Raw genomic sequence first — 18,921 nt, 5'->3', positions numbered from 1 at the left:
TCAAGTTCACAAGCTTCTTGAATTTGATCCACGGACTCCGGGATCTGCGACAACCAGGTGAAGAGCCCTACACGAGGGGCCAGCCTGGAAGAGGCATCATTAATGTAGAATTAAATGTCAAGTCTGATCATGATATGGGCTTCCCTGGTGGCTCAGAGGTAAAAAACCTGCCTGCAATGCAGGAGCCACAGGAGAGGCAGGTTCGATCCCTGGGTCAGGAAGATCACCTGGAGAAGGGAATGGCAACCCACTCCAGTGTTCTTGCCTAGAGAATCCCATGGACAGAGGAGCCTGACAGGCTACAGTCCGTAGGGTCTCAAAGAATCAGACAGGACTGAAATGACTTAGCACGCATGAACACAATATACGGCCCGGTTAGACTTCCTTCCCTGTAGAATGAACATCCTTGTGTAATCAGTAAATGTTTTGGAAAATCTGGGGGAAAAGGACATGTCCACCTAACAAAAGAAGGCTGTGATGAAGACTAACCAGGATTTAAAGGAAGTCTAAAAGCCTTATGTGAATTGCAGTGAATACTCAGGAAAGAATTTTTAAAGTACTGACGGCAAACGGATGAACTTCTGGTAAGGCACCCACGTGGAATTTCCTAAACGGCCTAGATATCAAGGAATCTGTCCCCTGCTGCTACAATTGGCCTGAGTTGATCTGGTCACGCGAGGCCCTGCTGTTCCTTTTAGGGGGTGATGGCTGCCACAGAATTCTCAAGGGGTTGGGGTTAGCTCCATGCACCTCCTCCCAGCTCATTCCTGGGTCAAAAGGAAAGTGAGTCTCAGGCTGAATCCAGATACAAACAGGCATTTATGAGACATTTATTAGCAAAATAGGCACAGAATAGTATGTACAACCTGCCCTGGAGGCTCAAAGAAGTTCCAGCTCTCTGTCCTCTGCCCGTAAGCACCTCCTTCCCCCCCACCCCCAGATGCAACATTCCTGAGAGACGAAGGCTGGGCCTCCATGAGGCCCCCACAGCCCAGACCCGGTCCAAGGGGCACAGGTCATAGGCCTCCAAATTCCCATGTCTGCCCTGGCAGCTTGACCAATCTCTACTTAAATACCTTTAATTTCACCATTTTGGGCATTTATCATGCTAAATAACAAGATACCACTTTACCCATAAAACCCCATTTTAGATAGGGTTATGAGAGAAGTCAGGGCTCTTGACAGAGATGGGGGAACAGAAGGCTGGGAAGCCTCCTGTCCACCCCCCACAAAGGGCGTGCCTTCCTGAGGCAGTGCTTGGGGGCTGGCTCCTAGGCTTACACAGGCTCTGCCCAAACATCTCATCATGAAGATTTTCGAACACACAGAAAACTCAGAACTATACAAGGAGCACCAACACACCAGCATCTAGTCAAGCGTTCTCTGACTCCAGCCTGTGTTGGAGTCACTTCAAAGGCTTAACGCACAGGGTGGGGCCTCCTCTGGTTCTGATTCAGTGGGTCTGGCCCGAGAACGTGCACTTCTAGCAAGTTTCCAGATGAGGGTGACGCTGGGGGTTCCAGCACAGCACTTAGAGAACTGCAGACCTCGGTTCTCCCATGAACGTTTTACTACACTTACTTTGTGGCACATCTGTGCACACCTGTGTCTGACTCTGCCTACATCTCACTTCTGATACATTTCAGGGCAGGTTGCAGGACTCAGCCTGTCACCCCTAAACATACCAACAGGCACAACAACTAGATCCCAATATTCCACTATGGATTTCTTTGAAGTAAAATTTACAGTAAAATGTGGACGGTGCATTCTTTTTTAAGTTTATGGAAATATAATTTACATACAGTTAAATTTCCTCTTTTCAGTATAGAGTTCTATGAGTTTTTTTTTTTTTTTTAATTTTTTTGCCATGTGACTTGTGGGATCTTGGTTTCCCAATCAGGGATTGAATCTCGGCCCTTGGCAGTGAAGGCACCAAGTCCTAACCACTAGGCCACCAGAGAATTTTCCTCTGTAAGTGAGTTCAGACAAATATCTAAGCTGGGTACCACGGTCAACATATAGAACTTTTCCTATGACATAAAATGTTCATCAAACCCCTTTGTAGTAACTTCAAGCCCTGGGTGACCACTGATCAGTTTTTGTTTTTTGCTTTCTTGAAATTTTATTGAGGTATATTTGATTTACAATGTTGTGTTAATTTCTGCTGTATGGCAAAATGACTCAGTTATACATGTATATATATGTTCTTTGTAATGTAAGTTGGTGGAGCCACTATGGAGAACAGTATGGAGGTTCCTTTAAAAACTAAGAACAGAACTACCATATGATCTAGCAATCCCACTCCTGGGCATATATCTGGAGAAAACTCTAATTCAAAAAGATATATGCACCTCTCATGTTCATATCAGCACTACTGACAATAGCCAAAAGACAAGGCAGCAGCCTAAATGTCCATTGACAGGGGAATGGATAAAGAGGTGGTATGCCGTATGCTCAGTTGCTCAGTTGTATCTGACTCTTTGCTACCCCATGGACTGTAGCCCGCCAGACTATGGGGATTCTCCAGGCAAGAATACTGAGTGGGTTGCCATGCCCTCTTCCAGAGGATCTTCCCAACCCAGGGATCGAACCCAGGTGTCTCGCATTGGAGGTGGATTCTTTACCACTGAGCCACCAGGGAAGCCCCAAAGATGTGGTATGTAGATATAATGGAATACTACTTAGCCATAAAAAGAATGAAATAATGCCTTTCATAGCAACAGATGAACCTAAAGATTATCATACTATGTGAAGTCAGGCAGACAAGTTTCATATATTGCTTATATGGGGAATCTAAAAAAAAATAATGCAAATGAACTTATCTATGAAAAAGAAATAGATTCATAGACATAGAAAAGAAACTTATCTTTCCAAAGGGGAAAGGCAGGAAGGGATAAACTGAGTTTGGAATTAACAGATATACACTACCATATATAAAACAGATAACCAACAAGGACCTATTGTATAACACAGGGAACTATACTTAGTATCTTATAATAAACAATAAGTGGGCTTCCCTACTGGTTCAGTGGTAAAGTACCTACCTGACAATGTAGGAGAGATGGGTTCAATCCCTAGAGGAGGTCATGGCAACTCATTCCAGTATTCTTGCCTGGGCAAACCCATGGACAGAGAAGCCTGTTGGGCTATAGTCCATGGAGTCACAGAAAAGTTGGACACGACTTAGTGACTAAACAACAACAAATAACCTATAATGGAAAAGAATCTAAAAAACAACATACATGTATTATTTGTATAACTGAATCACTTTGCCGTACACCCGAAAGTAACACAACATTGTAAATTAACTATATTTCAATAAATGTTAAAAAATAAAACCTAATAATATTCAGACCTGTCACTTTTTTTTTTTTTTTGGCCAACCTGTGTGGCTTGTGGGGTCTTAGTTCCCAGAGCAGGGATCAAACCTAGGGTCCCTGAAGAGGAAGCACAGAGTCCCAACCACTGGACCACCAGGGAATCCGCCAGACTAGCCACATTTTAAATGTTCAAAAGTCACATGTGGCTGCTGTACAGGACATCACAGGTGTAGGAGCAACTGTTAACCAGGACCCCCGTATGGCTGAGAGGGAAAAGGGTGGAACTATGGAGAATAATAATGGTAAAAAAAAATTGTAGAGCAGGTTTTGTTTTGCAGAGACTTCTCAAACATTATCTCAATCAGTCCTTGGAGCATCCCCGGGAGATAATTATCTTCACTATCAACATTTTGCAAGGAGATAGATAATCCAGGCTCTGAGGGTAAAAGTGGGTGAGCAGGTGATGGAGCCGGCTTGTCCCCTCTAAGACATCTCATCTCCACACAACCTCCCGCTAAGCAGAGACCCGACAATCTAGCAGCTATGGAAGAACACAAAGCTCCTTTCATGAAGAACATGAGGGCTACCACCTCAATCAATCTGGAAAATGACACATCAAGAAGGGATGCTCACATTTAAAGTGGTGAAAGGCCAGGTTCTCTCAAACTTTAATGCTCATAAGACTTACTAGATGGGCTTATTTAAAGCAAAGATTTCTGGGCCCCAAACCCAGACATGCTTACTCAGCAATGCTGGCATGCAAACTCAAGAATCTGCATTTTTAACCAACAGCCCCAGGGTTCTGACACAGGTGGTTCTAAAGCCCACAGTTTCCATGATGACCTGGGAGAGTGTGAAGGACCTTGAAATAAGAGTCTTACTAGGGCTTCCCTGGTGGCTCAGTGGTGAAGAATCCGCCTGCCAATTTGGGAGACATGGGTTCCATCCCTGATCTGGGAAGATCCCATATGCCAAGGACAAGCAAGGCCTGTGGGCCACAATTATTGAGTCTGTGCTCTAGAGCTCTGGAGCCACAACTACTGAGCCCGTGCTGCAACTATGGAAGCCTGAGCACCCTAGAACCTGCACTCCACAACAAGAGAAGCCATAGCAATGAGAAGCCGGAGAACCACAAGAGAGTAGTCCCTGCTCTCCACAACTAGAGAAAGCCTGAGCAGCAATGAAAACCTAGCACAGCCAAAAATAAATAGGTAAAATTGAAGAAAAAAAAAAGAGCTCTACTGGGGAATTTCAGGGCAGTCCAGTAATTAGGACTCTGTGCTTTCACTGCTGAGGTGCTGAGGGCATGTGTTCAATCCCTGATCAGGGAACTAAGATCCTGCAAGCCATGCAGTATAGCCAAAAAAAGAGAAAGAGTCCTACTGAAGAGCTGAAATTCATATCAGAAAGTTATTTGACCACAGGAAATTCCGGAATCCCAGCGAGTGGCAGGTTCACGGAGGAATGCTGCAGTTATCAAACATTCTGCTGCAAAAGATGATATGATGATGGGTTAAGGTGATTGCTATGTACTGGGTAAAAAAGGAGGTAGTGCATTTTTCTGTAGTGTATGTTGATGAAATGTATAGAAGATTATCAAATAAATTTAATAATGTCATTCCATATTTTCACATATTTAATATATGTGTATCCACACAAAATGAATGAAAAACACCAAAATATTTACAGTGGTTATTACTATACCTGACAGGGTTACAGATAATTTTAAAAAATTCTTCTTTCACTTTGATATTTTCTTCTGAATTTTGTACAATTATTATTGTGATTTTAATAAAAAGTAAAACATTTCAGGAAATAAGCAATCATAAAGAATGGTCTTGAAAGGACAGTCCAACCAGTGATCACTCCTCTGTATAGATGAGGTCTGAGGAGGAGATGTTTTCTCATCTGGGTGATCCGTGAACATGACTCATGCTCAGTGTACTTTCAAGTTGAGTGTAGAGCTGAAAATGTGGGATCCAGCCACTCCTTTAAGGTGGGGAGCTCCTCAGAGGAGTCTGTGTCCTGGACACCGAGCCACCCGGTCATTCTGCATCTTATGCCAGGTAACCAGAGAGGGCAGTGCCGAGACCTCAGGTTTGGCCACATGCCAGGCTGCTGGCACCTGAGGAAGAGAGAGGGCACCTCCAGATGACCTGACATCAAAGCCCAGGGAACTTCATGCGTCACGGGGCCGAGCAGCTCTGAATCCTAAGGGCAGGCTCCTGAGCTGCGCTGACAAGGATGCCAAGGGAAGGCGCCTTGAACCGCCCTTGCTGGACCCACTTGCATCCCTGGGCTCCCAGCCGGCCACAGGGTCTCCACACCTGAAAGAAGAAGAGTGGGATTTACTTCACCAGGTTTTTGTGAGTCTTCCACACAATAATTCATGAGAAGCGCTGAGCACTCCCAGATGAGTAAAATGGAGAAATCTTTGCCAGAAATCCCAGCCCTGTGGTTGCCTAAGCACCAGTAGCTAAGAGCAGGGAGGGCCAAGCACCTGCGGGGCCTCGTGGCTTGTCCCCACCCCCATCTCTCCTGGAAGCTCACCTGCAGGTCCCAGCATCGACTCCAGTTCCAGCTTTTCTCCTTCTTCTTGGTGTCACCCCTCCTCCTGGGGAGGTTTCGTGGGAAGATGAGCATCCAAGATGATGGGGACGGGACCTCAGGGGCCTTTGCTCCCCTGCCGCCTGCAGCAGGCAGCACAGCTCAGGGAGCGAGCACAAGGCCCTCTCCTCCCACAGCCGTGGAACTCAGGGACCACAGGAACCTAAGGCCTCAGGACAAAACAGGCGGAAAAAGAATGGGGAGGAGTTTTGTGAAAATGGCTAAGTCATGTCAACCACTGCAAAACTGCCAGAAAAACTCTAATTTGATGAAAAAGCAGAGCAACTATTTGTTCTGTTCTGCATGTCACTCAACAGAACACAAATGAAACTTCAAAGAAGGAAAAAGACACAGCACAGCACTAACAAGAGGCTTCTGAAGGAGGCCCCTCCTGCCGCAGCGTCACCCATGGGACCCAAGAATTCACACTGCTGGGAAGCCTTGTTCCGGGGTCTTCCCCACTGACATGTGGGCAGCCTGCATCCTTCCCCAGCCCGCCTCCAGTGGAACTCCAGCCCCAGCTTCACTAGTCCTGCTCTCGCTGCCACAGTCAGGTGTTTCAAGAAGGCGGTCTGAGGGCCCTCGGCAGACAGCATCTGTCTGACTTCAGGATCAGAGCAACACCAGCCTCACATGCGTTGGGAAGTGTTGCCCTTTCCCACAAAATCTGTGTCGAGTTGGTCTTATCTCTCCCTTAAACGGATGGGAGAATACAGCTGTGGAGTCACACAGGCCCAGAGTTGTCCACATGTAATAGGGCATTCCTTCTCCTGTAAAGAGGTCTTTAAGTCCTTCTGAGTGAGTGTCCATCCACTCACTTACACAGTGACTGAACTAGAAATGCTTGGGGCTGCAGTGAAGGTCTCCAACCCAACAGCATTAGAACAACAATTACAGGTGACATGGGCTCAACTTCTGAGGCACCATAAAGATCTTATTGGTCTCTAGATTGTTATGTAATCTTATAAATGACTCGAGGATTGGCTGAAAACAGCTACAATTTTAGCACTGTATAACAGTTTAAAACCCAGATGCCTGGCCAAGAACCATATGAAAAGATGCTCAACATCACTAATCACTAGGTAAATGAAAAGCTGAACCATAATGAGATATTGCTTTAAAACTTAACCAAAGTCAGACGGAATAAATGTGACCTGTGGATCATCTGGGTGCTCTCCTGCTGTCTTTCTCCAGCTCACTGGTATCTCCCAGAAAAGCTTCCACGTGTGTCTGGAGCCCCAGTTTTTACAACAGCCTGTCTCTGGCAGCCAATGGGGCTTACTCGCACCCTCCTGCAGGGCTGTATATACTGCATTCTTTTAGAAGCTGCTGCCTGAAGGTCTGGCTAAATGGAAAGATATTCTATGCGCATGGATTAGAAGAATTAATATTGTTAAGATGCCCATACTACCCCAAACAATTTACAGATTAGAAGCAATTCCTACAAAAATTCCAGTAGCACTTTTCACATAAATAGAAAAAAACAGTCCTAAAATTTTTATGGACCCACAAAAGAGCCCCAAGAGCCAAGCAATCATGAGAAAGAAGGATGAAGCTGGGGGCATCATACTCCCTGAGAAGCCTATCTGGGACAAATTCCACTTGGTCACAATGTATGATTTTTTTATACATTGTTGAATTTGATGTGTTAATGTGTGGTAAGTATTTTACATCTATGTTTATGAGAAATATCAGTCTGTTGTTTTTTCCTTCTTGTAATGTCTTTGTCTGGTTTGGGTATTAGAGTAACACTGGCCTTACAGAATGAGTTAAGAAGTATTCTCTCTTCTATTTTCTGAAAGAGATTGTATAGCATTTGTATATTTTCTTCCTTAAGTGTTTGATAGAATTCACCAGTGAACCCACTGTTGCTTTCTGTTTTAGGTTATTAGTTATTGATTCAATTCCTTGTAATAGACAAAGGTCTATTCAGATCATCTATTTCTTCTTGTGAGTTTTTTCAGAGATTTACTTTTTAAGCATTACTTTTGCATTTCTAGAGGTTAATATATACTTAGTATAAAAATGTGGAAAAATGGAAAACATAAAAAAGATGGAAATCACAACTCTCTACCATTACTTTACAACTTAGAAGAATTTGTAAATTATTTTGAATTATTTCCTCCCAAAATGTTTGTGTATATGTGTGCACATATTTTAAAAACATAATCGAATTAATTTATAACATTTTGTCCTTCCTTTTGATCAAACCAGTCAATTCTAAAGGAAATCAACCCTGAATATTCATTGGAAGCACTGATGCTGAAGCTGAAGCTCCAATACTTTGGCCACCTGATGTGAAGAGCTGACTCACTGGAAAAGACCCTGATGCTGGGAAAAACTGAGGGCAAGAGGAGAAGGGGCAACAGAGGATGAGATGGTTGGACGGCATCACTGACTCTCAATGGACATGAGTTTGAGGAAACTCAGGGAGATAGTGCTGGACAGAGAAGCCTGGCATGATGCAGCCCTTGGGCTTGCAAAGAGTTGGGACATGACTTAGTGACTGAACAACAACGATTCTTCCTTTAAATATGACATTCTATTATTATCATAGTTTCAGTCATTAACAGCTCTTAATAAATATTTTCTAGATTAGAAATGTTAAGTTACATAACATCCCAGTGTTTTTTTTCTCATCTGTAAAATAAGTTTAATAATTTACACATATCATAGGACACTTGTGAAAAATAAATGTGATAATGCATGAAAACATGTAAAAGTGCTTAGTATGTAGATTGTTAAAAAATGGCCATAAATTCCTCCATCCTATGTGCATGCCCCTTTGTACTGTATCTCAAGCTATACCTGGCCAGGAAGTGAAGTCTATTTCTCTACTTTCTTGATTCTTGGCATGGCTTTGTGACTTGCTTTGTCCAATAGAATGTGGCAAAAATGAAGTTGTGTAACTAATGAGTCGAGTTCTTAAGATGCCTTGAAGCTTCTGTTCTGACTCTACCGGTATTCCAGGACCATGATGGGAAAGACACACAGCTCAGACAACAGCCAGAGCCATCAGCTAGACAGAGAGAGAGGTGAAGTACCTCAGACCACTTCCCCCACTTCCCCCAGGATGAGCTATCAGATAACCACAATTACATGAGGGAAACCAGGTGAGAGCAGAAGAACTGCCTAGCTGAGACTAGTCCAAATAAAATGGCTGTCTTAAGCTTCCATGTTTTCAGGTGGTTGTTACACAGCAATAAAAGAGGGATGGGATGGGGAGGGAGGTGGGAGGGGGGTCTAGGAAGGGGAACACATGTAAACCCATGGCTGATTCATGTCAATGTATGGCAAAAACTACTACAATATTGTAAAGTAATTAGCCCCCAACTAAAATAAATAAATTTATTAAAAAAAATAACTGATATAGTAATCATTAAATACTATTATTACCACTGCCACATAAATCTAAAAGGTGAGAATATGATACTGAGATACTGATCTCAACACTTTAAAATGTCTTTAATCATTTAACACATATTTTACTGTCTGATATATGTAAAGCAAAGCCTTAATTTTTATTCATGCCATTGTGGACATCAATATCACAAATAAATCTATTCACATACATTTCCCAATCCTAAAGAAGCCACATATTATTGGAGATCTTTCTTCATGTGCAATCTTTTTTTTTAATACATATTTTTTAAACTTTATTTATTTTTATTTGTTATTCTTAGTTCCTTGACCAGGGTTTGAACCTACACCCTCTACAGTGGAAATATGGCATCTTAACCACTAGACCACCAGGGAAGTCCCCTCTTCACATGTAACCTTAGAATCAGAATCAGAATAGCTACCCCAAGTCTCTCCCAAAAGGCATTCCTTACAGATTTTAGTTAAATAACTAAACAAAATAATTTCTGTAGCTACTTTTAAAACAGAAAAAATTGAATAAGCATGCTCTCAGTATGTTGCATGATTGAAGATTAGTACTCCACCTCCCCAACCCTCGCCGTGTTGTGTGGCTTGTGGGATCTTAGTTCCTGGATCAGGTATTGAACCTGGCCAAGGCATTGAAAGCGCCAATTTCTAGCCACTGGATTGTCAGAGAATTCCCAGGATTAGTACATTTTTATTTCAATATGCATGGTAGTGAATTGGCAAAAATTTATAATTAAGTAATAATGGCAGCAATGCTATTTTTTTTCATGAAGTTTTCACAAAAACTTTCATGAAATCAGCTACCCTTGTGCAATAGAGGGAGCTGACGGGAAATTAGCCTCTTATTTTGCATCCCCCTTGCCTCACTGCAAAAGGAAACAGAATGTACAAGATGATGGTGGTGATTATCCTGGCTCACATTTGTTGAGTGCTTCATACGTAGCAGACATTATGCCGACTATTTTAGATGCACTTATTCTTCATAACAGGTTATTTGGTATCATATTATCCTAATATAGATTACTTAATGGCAGATAGATGGGGAAAAGTGGAACGGTGGCAGATTTTATTTTCTTGGACTCCCAGAAAATCACCGTGGACAGTGACTGCAACCATGAAATTAAAAGATAATTGCTCCTTGGAAGGAAAGCTATGACAAACCTAGACAGCATATTAAAAAGCAGAGACATCACTTTGACAACAAGGGTGTGTATAGTCAAAGCTGTGGTTTTTCCAGTAGTTGTGTACAGATGTGAGACTTGGACCGTAAAGAAGACTGAGCAATGAAGAACTGATGCTTTCAAACTGTGGTTGCTGGAGAAGACTCTTGAGAGTCTCTTGGACTGCAAGGAGATCAAACCAGTCAATCCTAAAGGAAATCAACCCTGAATATTCCATTGGAACGACTGATGCTGAAGTTGAAGCTCCAATACTCTGGCCACCTGATGCAAAGAACTGACTCACTGGAAAAGACCCTGATGCTGGGAAAGATTGAGGACAGGAGGAGGAGACGACAGAGGATGAGATGATTGGAAGGATCACCAACTCAATGAACATGAGTTTGAGCAAAGTCTGGGACATAGTGAAGGACAGGAAAGCCTGGCGTGCTACAGTCCATGGAGTTGCAGAAAGTCAGACACAACTTAGCGACTGAACAACAAAAACAATACAGATCAGGAATCTGTGAGTCAGAGCAGTTAAGTGAGTCAAGATTAACCAGCCAGCAAGTGACTGAACTGAGGTTTAAGATCTATCTAACGTCAAAGCCTTAATCTTTTTAACCATTAATTAAGCTTTTTAAGTTGCCTTCTACAACTTGCTTCTAAGTTGTAGACATTGCAGACTCTTCAGGGATAGGGTATCTGTTTAAATATCATTTTCAATCTAATCATTTAAATGCTTAAAATAGGGGGTCACTTTAAAAAGTGAGAGATATTTAAAATATCTTAAAAGCAAATATGACTTATTCTGTTCCACTGGCTTAAAATGTACTATAAATGAGATGGTTCTGAGAACCAGAAAAGAGGTTAATAAGCAGATTCCCAAACCCCTTATCTCAGAGTGTGCTGTAGTATGAGTAGCCTTGAAAAATGCTACCAACCACCCTCAGCTGTAATGTGAATGACTAGAGATGATGAAACAAGACCACTTAGGAATATCAGGACTGGCTCGTGGCAGCACTGCCTGTAGCGATATGCCAAGCTAGCATGTATGCTCATTTGTAAAATATACAGTTTTTAGGGTGATACAAAACAACGTACCTTCTCAGTAATAATTATACTGCCTCTAGGCTAAATTCTTCTAGGAATGGTTATGGAAATCCATGTATTTTATCTATTCCTGGAAACAAGCAGATGCTTTACTGAGTATTTACATACACATTTTTCTGAAATAGAACCCCATAAATAAATATTATGCTTATAAATTCCATACATCTGGTCTCCCACAGATACACGTGAAGGAAAAATTTGATAAGGTTTAATAATGCCCCCAGAGAGGTTCAAATTTATAATCTACAACATTTATCAAGTCAGAAAATTCTATAAAAATATATATTCCATCAAATCTTTTCCAGAAACATGTTTTGTACATATTCATTAATACCTATTTTCCTGCTGTCAGAAGCTGTCCTTCTTAATCTCAACAGCAGAAATAGCCAAGGAACTATAGTCACTAAGAAGTAGTCTGTAAAACTTCACATTACATATTTCTGACTTTAATTAGGATAATTTACCTTTCTCTCAATTCAAAATGCTGGAATAGGTTAAAAGAGGGAGAAAAGAGTGAAGACACCTTGATGACCTATTTTCACATACCTCAAATATTCACTCTTTAAAAAAGTTTTATTGTGGTAAAATATACATAACATAAAATAATGATTTTAACTATTTTTAGATGTACAATTCAGTGACATTAAGTGTATTCATAATGTAACCATCAGCATTGTCCACCTCCAGAAATCTTCATTGTCCCAAACAGAAACTCTGTACCCAATAAATAATAACTCCCTATTCCTATCTCCTTCCAGGCCCAGTAACCCCTATATTTTACTTTTTCTACTTATGAAGTTGCCAATTATAGGTCCCTCATATAAGTGGAATCATACAATATTTGCTCTTTTGTGTCTGGCTTATTTCACTGGGCATAATGTTTTCAAGGTTCATCTCTACGGTGGCAAGTACCAGTACATCATTCCTTTTTGGGGCAGAATAATATTCCATAGTATTTATATCCATTCATCTGTCGACACTTAGTTGTTTCCACTTTTGGACTATGGTGAACAATGCTGCTATGAACATTAGTGTTCAAACACCCATTTCAGTCCCTGCTTTCAATTCTTTTGAGTATATACCTAGAAGTGTAACACTCATTTGAGTAAATTCTAAGGAGAAAGAGAAAGGATACATACACTTTAATATTATAGCATGTGTTCAGATCTGGACCTTGAAGGCCAAGTTAGGTAGATTAAGGGACGCCTTAAGAGCTACCTTAAATGTTCTATAATAATGTTGCAGTTCCACTGACTCAAGGTATTTGTAAATTCTGTTTTGATGAGACCATGTTATTCCACTTTATACTCTTGACATTCAGACTGGTTCCAGTTATTGTGAATAAAGATGTTATAACATCATTCAGCATGTGGCATGGTGCTCAGGTGTAAGTTTCCCTGGGTACAGTGGATAGGAGTCCACCTGTCTAGTTTCCCTAGGGTATACTAATAGGAGTGGAATACATGCCCCTTAAGGTATTCACAGAGCCAATCTTTCTAGGTAATACTGGTTTTTCCAAAGTGGATGACAGTAGTCCATAATAATTCCCTTTTTGCCATATACTTGCTAGCACTTGGTCATCAGACTTTTCCATTCTGGCCAATCTAGTCCAGTTGAAATGTTATCTCATTGTGGTTTAAATGTGCATTATGATTATTTATAAGGTTGGGCATTTTTTCCATGTTTACATGTAATTTGTATTTTCTCTCCTATGAAATGCCTATCATGTCTTGCCCCACTTTTCTATTGGATTGTCTTGTTATCGATTTATAGGCATTATTCATTTTAAAAATAGCAAGAAATAACATTCAGAGAGAACAGTATGTACATGAATGCACTGTTTAAAGAATAATTTAAAATCAAACAGCTGTGTAACCATCACCAGGTCAAAAAATAGGTTGCCAACACTCTAGAAGCACTTCCTTTGCCCCCTCCCTGATTACAGTCCCCTTCTTTGCTCAGAGGTAATTACCAGTCAGACTTCTGTGATAATTATTTCATTGCTTTTCTTTTTATAGTTAAATCACCTGGAAATGCATCCTGAACAATACAGTCTAGTACTGCCTGCTTTGGGATATTATAAAAATGGATTCACACAGTAAATATTCCTTTGTCTTTTGCTTCTTACACCCAGCACCATGTTTGTGAATTTCATGCTATTTCATGTAGTTATCAGTTGGCCATAAAGTTCCTTTGGTTTTAAAGTACAAATAAAAGACATATTTTTCCATTTTTACCAAGAACTTTATTGAACAATGTATTCACCGTTTTGTTCCACTATCTTCTGCCATTTTTCAGGCAACTTTATAATTCCATCTTCCCAAAACATTTTATCTTTTTGAGCAAAGAATTGTTCCAGGTGCCTTTTACAATCTTTCAGGTAGTTGAAATTTTCTCCATTAAGAGAATTTTGCAAAGACCAAAATAAATATAAATCTGTAAGTGCAATGTCTGGAGAATACAGCTGATAAATCAGAACCTCCCAGCCAAGCTGTAACAGTTTTTGCCTGGTCATCAAAGAAACACTCAGTTTTGCATTATGCTGATGGAAGAGTATGCATTTTGTTGACTAATTCTGATGCTTTTTGTCCAGTGCTGCTTTCAATTGGTCTGATTGGGTTCAGTACTTGTTGGAACTAATTGCTTGGTTTTCCAAGGAAAGAGCTTATAATAGAGGACTCCCTTTCAATCCCACCATATACCTATCACCTCTGGATGAAGACTGGCCTTTGGTGTGGTTGGTGGTGGCTCATTTCCTGTGCCGCAAGATCTCTTCTGTTCCACATTCGGCCAAGGTTTTTGTGGCTTAACTTATGGGGAACCTGAACTTCAAAGCAATTAACATAACCAAGCTTGATTGTTCTCAATTAATGTTTCCATCTCTACCAATGTCAACTGGTCTATCTGGCTGTGGAGCATTGTACAGCGAGAAATCTCCTGCAAGAAACTTTGCAAACGACTTCTTTTTAAAAATTTAAAAACAAAAAAAAAAGATTTTTTTCTGGCCATATTATGTGGCAAGCGGGACCTTAGTTCCCTGGTCAGGACTGAACCCACATCCTTTGCACTGGAAGAGTGTCGTCTTTACCACTGGAGCACCAGGGAAGTCCCGAAAACCTCTTTTGACATGTTTGATCAGTTACAACACCTTCTCCATACACTGCACAAATCTTTTTGTGTGTGTGTGTTTTATTTGCATTTTTACCTTTCTTGAAATAATACAGTGTAATATGCTGAAAATGTTGTTTTCCTTCCATCTTTAGGTAGACCAGTTGAAGCTGACAGAGATCCAGAGATTGAGACATTAGCTGAGAATAACCAAGCTTGGTTATATTAATGGAGCATGTTAATAGTTTTAAAATGGCTACACAAAAATTCACCATTTTAAAGTTTTTTTGTTTTTTTAAAGAAACATGCTGATATGACAACATAATCTAACAAAACTGTTTCAAACAAAGTTAAAGACAACTAAGTGCTACTAGAGCCACCTTACAGAAAACACCTAACGAACTTTTGGCCCAACCCAATAGTGTGTTCCTTTTGGTTGCAGTATGACATCTACTGCTGTTGGGAGTTCTGCTGCTGCCTGGTCTACTACAACTCAGTGAAGTATCCGAGCCTTGGACACTTGGGTGGTTTCAGACATTTGTTCTCATGAAAAACCAGCCAGGATTATTCCTGTAACCTCTGAGGATGTCCTTGAACCAGGTTTTCTCTAGAGTAGACACCATAGAGCAAACTGTTACATCTGAAGTACAGGCATCTTCACTATTACCATGCGACCCTCTGCCCAGGGCAGGTGCCCAGTCTACACTGCCGCCAGCCTCAGAGAATTCCCTCAGTCTACCCACAACACAGGTCACGCATCTCACTTCTGTCAAGCCAGCGCATGTAGTCTGTCTGAAGTGTTCAGTTCAGTTCAGTCGCTCAGTGGTGTCCGACTCTTTGAGACCCCATGGACTGCAGCATGCCAGGCTTCCCTGTCCTTCACCAACTCCCGAAACTTGCTCAAACTCATATCCATTGCGTCGGTGATGCCATCCAACCATCTCATTCTGTTTTCCCCTTCTCCTCCCGCCTTCAATCTTTCCCAGCATAAGAGTCTTTTCAAATGAATCAGCTCTTCGCATCAGGTGGCCAAAGTATTGGAACTTCCGCTTCAGCATCAGTCCTTCTAATGAATATACAGGACTGATTTCCTTTAGGATAGACTGGTTGGATCTCCTTGCAGTCCAAGGGATTCTCAAGAATCTTCTCCAACACCACAGTTCAAAAGCATCAACTCTTCTGGGCTCAACTTTCGTTAAAGTCCAACTCTCACATCCATACATGACTACTGGAAAAACCATAGCTTTGACTAGAACTAACACCAAAAAAAGATGTCCTTTTCATTATAGGGGACTGGAATGCAAAAGTAGGAAGTCAAGAAACACCTGGCGTAACAGGCAAGTTTGGCCTTGGAGTACAGAATGAAGCAGGGCAAAGGCTAATAGAGTTTTGCCACAAGAACACACTGGTAATAGCAAACACTCTATTCCAACAACACAAGAGAAGACTCTACATGTGGACATCACCAGATGGTCAACACCAAAATCAGATTGATTATATTCTTTGCAGCCAAAGATGGAGAAGCTCTATACAGTCAGCAAAAACAAGACCAGGAGCAGACTGTGGCTCAGATCATGAACTGCTTATTGCCAAATTCAGACTTAAATTGAAGAAAGTAGGGAAAACCACTAGTCCATTCAGGTATGACCTAGATCAAATCCCTTATGAGTATACAGTGGAAGTGAGAAATAGATTTAAGGGACTAGACCTGATAGACAGAGTGCCTGATGAACTATGGACAGAGGTTCGTGACACTGTACAGGAGACAGGGAACAAGAAAATCCCCATGGAAAAGAAATGCAAAAAAGCAAAATGGCTGTCTGAGGAGGCCTTACAGATAGCTGGGAAGAGAAGAGAAGCAAAAAGCAAAGGAGAAAAGGAAAGATATTCCCATCTGAATGCAGAGTTCCAAAGAATAGCAAGGAGAGATAAGAAAGTCTTCCTCAGCGATCAGTGCAAAGAAATAAGAGGAAAACAACAAATTGGGAAAGAATAGAGATCTCTTCAAGAAAATTAGAGATACCAAAGGAACATTTCATGCAAAGATAAGCTCGATAAAGGACAGAAATGGTATGGACCTAACAGAAGCAGAAGATATTAAGAAGAGGTGGCAAGAATACACAGAAGAACTGTACAAAAAAGATCTTCACGACCCAGATAATCACGATGGTGTGATCACTCACCTAGAGCCAGACATCCTGGAATGTGAAGTCAAGTGGGCGTTAGAAAGCATCACTACGAACAAAGCTAGTGGAGGTGATGGAATTCCAGTTGAGCTATTTCAAATCCTGAAAGATGATGCTGTGAAAGTGCTGCACTCGATATGCCAGCAAATTTGGAAAACTCAGCAGTGGCCACGGGACTGGAAGAGGTCAGTCTTCGTTCCAATCCCAAAGAAAGGCAATGCCAAAGAATGCTCAAACTACCACACAATTGCACTCATCTCACATGCTAGTAAAGTAATGCTCAAAATTCTCCAAGCCAGGCTTCAGCAATACGTGAACCGGGAACTTCCAGATGTTCAAGCTGGTTTTAGAAAAGGCAGAGGAACCAGAGATCAAATTGCCAATATCCGCTGGATCATCGAAAAAGCAAGAGAATTCCAGAAAAACATCTATTTCTGCTTTATTGACTATGCCAAAGCCTTTGACTGTGTGGATCACAATAAACTGTGGAAAATTCTGAAAGAGATGGGAATACCAGACCATCTGACCTGTCTCTTGAGAAACCTGTATGCAGGTCAGGAAGCAACAGTTAGAACTGGACATGGAACAACAGACTGGTTCCAAATAGGAAAAGGAGTACGTCAAGGCTGTATATTGTCACCCTGCTTATTTAACTTATATGCAGAGTACATCATGAGAAACGCTGGGCTGGAAGAAACACAAGCTGGAATCAAGATTGCCGGGAGAAATATCAATAACCTCAGATATGCGGATGACACCACCCTTATGGCAGAAAGTGAAGAACTAAAGAGCCTCTTGATGAAGGTGAAGGAGGAGAGTGAAAAACTTGGCTTAAAGCTCAACGTTCAGAAAACTAAGATCATGGCATCTGGTCCCATCACTCCATGGGAAATAGATGGGGAAACAGTGGAAACAGTGTCAGACTTTACTTTTTTGGGCTCCAGAATCACTGCAGATGGTGACTGCAGCCATGAAATTAAAAGACACTTACTCCTTGGAAGGAAGGTTATGGCCAACCTAGATAGCATATTTAAAAGCAGAGACATTACTTTGCCAACAAACGTCCGTCTAGTCAAGGCTATGGTTTTTCCAGTGGTCATGTATGGTTGTGAGAGTTGGACGGTGAAGAAAGCTGAGCGCCGAAGAATTGATGCTTTTGAACTGTGGTGTTGGAGAAGACTCTTGCGAGTCCCTTGGACTGCAAGGAGATCCAATCAATCCATCCTAAAGGAGATCAATCCTGGGTGTTCATTGGAAGGTCTGATGTTGAAGCTGAAACTCAAAATACTTTGGCCACCTCATGCGAAGGGTTGACTCATTGGAAAAGACCCTAATGCTGGGTAGGATTGGGGGCGGGAGGAGAAGGGGACGACAGAGGATGAGATGGTTGGATGGCATCACCGACTCGATGGACATGGGTTTGGGTAGACTCCGGGAGTTGGTGATGGACAGAGAGGCCTGACATGCTGCAATTCATGGGGTCGCAAAGAGCGACTGAACTGAACTGACCAGACTGACCCTTGTTGGCAAAGGAATGTCTCTGCTTTTTAATATGCTGTTTAGGTTGGTCATAGCTTTTTTTCCCCCCGAAAAGCCAGCCCCTGTGGTTTTAGCGCGTGCGGGTTAGCCCTGAGCTCCAGAGCCTTCGGTGTTGACCGGCCTCCTGGACTTCTTCGTTTTAAAGCACCTTTCCAACTCTTTCCCCCACTTCCCACCGTGCTTTTCTCCAGGAGTCCATGGACGCTCTAGACACCAGCTTTCCGGCCACCACACACCTCTCGGTCGCCTCCTCCCAGTCGGCTTCTCTCTCTGAAGTTTTGTTTTTCCTCATTTTAATATAATCAGGTTTACCCGCCTTTTCCCGGTAGCGATCGTAGTACACGCAACACCGCCCCCGCCTCCGCCCTGAGGGCCGCCCACTGCAATTCCGAGCGAGCGTTCACTCTTAGCTTCTGCAGTCCGGCGTCCGGGTCCCTCAGGCCGTCCCTCTGCGCGCGGGCCTCTCCTTCAGCACCCCGCCGACGACGCCAGTGCCCGTCCTTT

General features: G+C 42.0%; 2 long non-coding RNA genes across 2 annotated transcripts; both read right to left on the bottom strand.

Moving 5' to 3' along the window:
* Positions 1–4,938: 4,938 nt before the first annotated feature.
* On the bottom strand, positions 4,939–8,972 carry LOC145529195 (uncharacterized). The gene is made up of 2 exons (XR_014071003.1): positions 5,871–8,972; positions 4,939–5,647 (listed from the first exon to the last, which is right to left on the bottom strand). It is a non-coding gene; the product is annotated as an uncharacterized LOC145529195 (long non-coding RNA).
* A 610-nt stretch (positions 8,973–9,582) lies between these two features.
* LOC145529200 (uncharacterized) lies at positions 9,583–18,904 on the bottom strand. The gene is made up of 2 exons (XR_014071008.1): positions 18,654–18,904; positions 9,583–11,654 (listed from the first exon to the last, which is right to left on the bottom strand). It is a non-coding gene; the product is annotated as an uncharacterized LOC145529200 (long non-coding RNA).
* Between the last annotated feature and the right edge of the window lie 17 nt (positions 18,905–18,921).

The sequence above is a fragment of the Giraffa tippelskirchi genome, chromosome 12, assembly GCF_054371585.1.
Source record: "Giraffa tippelskirchi isolate mGirTip1 chromosome 12, T2T-mGirTip1v1.2.pri, whole genome shotgun sequence".
In the NCBI taxonomy this organism is placed as follows: domain Eukaryota; kingdom Metazoa; phylum Chordata; class Mammalia; order Artiodactyla; family Giraffidae; genus Giraffa; species Giraffa tippelskirchi.
Note: the sequence above shows the minus strand (reverse complement) of the source record. Positions and strands in the feature narration are given on the sequence as shown.